Genomic DNA, 5,000 nt, shown 5'->3' on the forward strand with positions numbered 1-5,000 from the left:
AGGCATTGAAAGAATCAAAGGGAACTGTAATCATGATCCTGTAATTTTCAACGCTTACTGTAATTAGGCTATAATAAAATTCTAACCTATGGGCGTCTAACAAAGGAACATAACCTATTTTCTCCCGTCCGTTCTCCAAAATTAACGTTAAGTCTTTTATTGGCAACAGATGTGGTGATAGAACACCTTTAGTTGCTAACGTGATAGCTTCCACATAGTCTTTTGATTTCTCAATGAAATGTGCAATTTTAGTATGGATATGATCTAATTTTTAATTATAATGCGTTAATGTTGCCAGCAAGTTTTGTACTTCCATAATCTGACTGATTTTGCTAGAATGTTCGTTCACCAAACTCATAATTTGATTAATTGATGTTAACTGATTCCTTAGTTCTGATAAAACTAATTTGTTTTCATGTTCTAAAAACTGAATTTTCTTATTTTAATTACTGATTTTAAGACGATTTGAAATTCCTAAGCCTAAACTTGCAACAGATCCAAAGATGTTTAGTGCAGCAAAAATAAACGGGTTACGTCTTTCAAGGTTAGCGCGTCTAACTGTCCACATCAGAAGGTCACGAGACAAAGATTCTGCCTCGTAAGTCTTATTATGCAAGTCTTGGGATAGCATTTCTGCTACTCTTAGTGTCGGTGCAAGTGAACTCTCTGTATTAAAAGGAAAATGTCGTTTATGCATCTCATTTATTGGAGCAGCAAACCTTGAAATGTCGTTCTTTAAGCTAGTGACGTCATTCTCCTGGAGAAAAATAGCTTGCATTTTTACTTCTATAAATATATTGCTTGAAGTAATAAAAAAGTTTTCTGTTCTCTCTACTATAGTGCCATATTTAAAATCTATACTCTCAGTTTTAGGGCTCTTCCCACACGAGAAAAGTGTCTGAGCGAACAATATCGCTCCTAACAATAAAATCTTCATTTTGGAAACCTGCAATGAGAAAAACATATGTAATTACTCCTGTATTAAGAAGAAAAAAAAAGTTAACATACAAATATCATACAAGTTTCATAGATAAAAAAAAATTTCCCTCACTTCCTTCTCTCTTATTTTAATTTCTTATGTGAGCCAATGGTACAATTTTGTCATCAGTGGGTTGGGATACGTTTTGAACTCTAAATCTATTGGCCGTTAATGTTTCCAAAGTGTTAATCGGGCCTTCAAACTTAGGTGTTAGTTTGTAATTTAGTCCTTTGTGTACATTTACCTGTATGTCTACATTATCACCCACGGTATATGTTTTAGTTGGCTTCGCTATGTTATTATGATTCCTTTACATTATGATTTATGATTTTTCTAAATTCTTTCGAAGGATATCATAAAGACTTTTGCTTGCATTTATAACTTCCTTTAAAGCATTTGATAAATTAGTTGTAGGCATTAATAAATGGAAAGGTGTTCTAACTGGGGTACCATACAATGCCTCGTGCGGCGACATTTTAATTGATACAGGATATGAGTGATTCAGAGTACTTAGTGCCGCAGGAATTGCAATATCCCAGTTGGGGTCTGATCCCCCTAGTGTTAATCCTAATATGTTTAAAACCTTCCTATTCGCTCTTTCCACTAGCCCATTCGACTCTGGGTGATACATCATGGTATTGATTTTCTTTATGCTAAGGAATTCACACAATGACTTAAGGAAATGATTTTTAAATTCTCCACCCGAGTCTGATATTTTCATGTGTGGAATTACATGTTTACAAATGTAACACTCATAAAACTTCCTAGCGCATTCAATCGCAGTTTTAGTTTTAAGCGCTATCAGTTCTGTATATCGAGTCAAAGCATCTACAATTACTAAGAGGTGCTTATTTCCTCTGTCTGACTCGTAAAATCCTGTTAATAAATCTAAATGTATTCTTTCAAAGGGTTGATTGGGCACGGGATAAGCCCCTAGACAGACAGGTGTTTTCGTGTGCCCTTTGTTTTCCTGACAAGTGCGACAATTAGCTGTGTTTTTTTTATATCTGTAAGCATCGTATGCCAATAAAACAATGATTTGGCTTTCTGTGACATTATGGAGAACCCCGGGTGTCTATTCAATTGATTTGCATACAACCAATTTAGGACAGTGGATATAAGTGAGATTGGTACGACTACCTGGTCGTTAGTCACATGCGGTGTATTGCGGATTTTCCTGGTCACGGATCTACACAGAATATTGTGCTTGATTATACAATTCTGCTGCACATACTTTATGTATACCTTTTCCTTAGGACTTACTTTCAAAGCATTTATGATTTTTTCTAATTTTTGATCTTTTCTTTGCTCAGCCTGTAATAATTCAGCGCTCCAGCCCAGATCTTCCTGTTCAGATACAGTTTTAACAATAGGCATGGATGTTGATATATCTATGATTTCAGCTAATGGCTCCGTACAAGATGACACGTGGTTGCGTGAAAATGCATCAGCAATGATATTTGCTTTCCCTGGTAAATATTCGATCCTCGCGCCAAAGTCTTGGATGATCAAATGCCACCGAGTTCGTTTGGGGCTGTGACTAACCTTTAAAGAAGTTGGTTAGGGGTTTATGACCAGTAAGAACCTTGACGGGAGAACCGTATATTATGAACTTAAAATGCACTAGTGAATTAACAATAGCTAGCCCTTCCTTGTCTATTAATGCCTACTTACTTTCGGAAGTTCTCAGTTTACGTGAATAAAAAGCTATCGGGAAAAACTATTTGTCATATTGCTGAAGCAATACTCCACTTACTCCTATGTCTGAGGCGTCTATTGCAATGAAGAATTCCTTACTGAAGTCAGGAAATTTTAATATAGGAGAACTACACAGTTCATCTTTCAAGGTATTAAACGCCTGTTGATGCTGCTCAGACCATATGAAATCTACGCCCTTCTTCGTAAGATCAGTTTGGGGAGCGGATATTATTGAATAATTGCGTATAAAACGCCCGTAATATCCACTACACCCCAGAAATTGCTGTATTCACTTGACATTAGTAGGTATCGGAAAGTTATGGATAGCCGACACCTTATCATGGACTACTTTAAGACCTTGGCTTCACACCGTAAAACCCAAATAGACTAATTCGGTTTTGAAAAATTCACACTTACTAATATTTACCCTTAAGTTATGGTGTCTTAGTCTCTGTAGTACTAGTTCCAGTTTACGTAGATGTTCTTCCAAGGTATTAGAAAAGATTACAAGGTCGTCCATATAGGCATGCAATATATCCCCTAGTAAGTCTCCAAACACTATGTTAATCATTCTATCAAATGTTATGGGAGCACAACGTAAACCAAAAGGCATACGTAAAAATTCATATAATGTCCCCTGGTTGTGCTGAAGGCGGTGTATGGGATACTATTTTCTTGTAATGATATCTGGTGAAAGCCTTTAAGTAAGTTCAAACTGGTAAAATATTTATTCCGACCTAACAAAGATAAAATATCGTCAGTACATGGCACTGGGAATCGATCAGGGATCGTTTCCTCATTTAAGTAACGGAAGTCTACGCAGATACGCCATGTTCAATCTTTTTTCGGTACAACTATTAATGGAAAATTATAAGGGCGGTTCTATTTCCTAATGACTCCTTCTTCTAGCATTTTACCTACTTCATCATTTATCTCATTCTTGAATTTCATAGGGAGTCTGTACGAGGGTACATAGATAATTTTCTGCTTGTCCTTTAACCTTATTTGATGTTCGATAACATCTGTTTTTCCTAAGGATCCATCCGTAGTGGAGAAAACATCATGGTATTCGGTTAAAAGTCCAAAAAATTTCTGCTTAATTTCCTCTTCTTGAATGTCTTTATCGATTTTATTTCTAATAGATTGCAAAAGGGATTCATTCGCAACTGATTGAGCGTGATTGATTTCAGCGATGGTAAGAATACGATGTTTATAAACTTCTACATCCAACATATGTTGATTTTTGTGAATTACTAAAGTAGTATTTAAATGATTACAGACTTCAATATTACAATGTTGTTGTGAGCCGGCTGTATAAATAGCTTGTGTGACGGAAAATCTGTTATTTTTCAAAGTGTCGGAAAGGATTAATATTTCAGATCACGGTAACGTTTTCTTTACTCCCGCGATTATATTCGAAGTTACGTTCGGCTCGATAGATTGCGTGCAAAATGATATTACGGGGGAACGAGACTTCTGTTGGGTCGCGTATATTATTTCTTTATTAATGAGACAAGTGATTGGTTCTGCAAGGTACGTCACTGTTTTATTTGTCGTCTTCTTTTTATCCAAAACTGATTTGAAGGTATTAGAACACTTATAGATTTTTCCTTTGATATACATGCCGTGTTTGGCAGGGGATAAGATAATGTTTTGATTGCCCATAGACGGGTATCCTATAATTACAGCTGGATACATATCAATGTTTTTACAACGACAAAGGTATTGGCAAATGTGCGCTTACCGACCTTGTACTGAACATGAGTTATGCCTATTACATTTAATTCATTATTTCCTATACCCAAGAGCCTTACTCCGGACTTCTCTATAGGGAAGTTCGAAAATAACAAATGATGAGTTCTCAAATCCATGATATTATGTGGCCTACCAGATTCAAAAAATAATGTAAAGGATCGGTGTTCTAAATTTACAGCATATAATATTGGTCATAACTCATTTTGGCTCATAATTGTGTGAATTTGTTGCAAAACTACGGGAACCTGCACTGATTCATTTGATTCGGCCGTGTTTCATAGGAAAATCTATTGCCTCAAAATGATCTGATAAAAATTTAAATGGATTATTTGATAATACTGATGTTGATACGAATGACCCAACACTCTCTTACCCATTGAAGTTAATTATGTGGTATTTGCTTTGCTCTGCACATTCTGAAAATTAGTCTGACCTTGCGAGTTGTGGGTAGACGGCCCAGGAACAGAGTTATTTGAAGCACTATTTTTTTTTTTTTTTTTTGAACTGCATTGACGTTTGGTTGTTTCTTCTTATTGAACTGAGGATTTTTCTTTTTATTTCCATAGGG

This window comes from Palaemon carinicauda, chromosome 14, assembly GCF_036898095.1.
Source record: "Palaemon carinicauda isolate YSFRI2023 chromosome 14, ASM3689809v2, whole genome shotgun sequence".
NCBI lineage: Eukaryota > Metazoa > Arthropoda > Malacostraca > Decapoda > Palaemonidae > Palaemon > Palaemon carinicauda.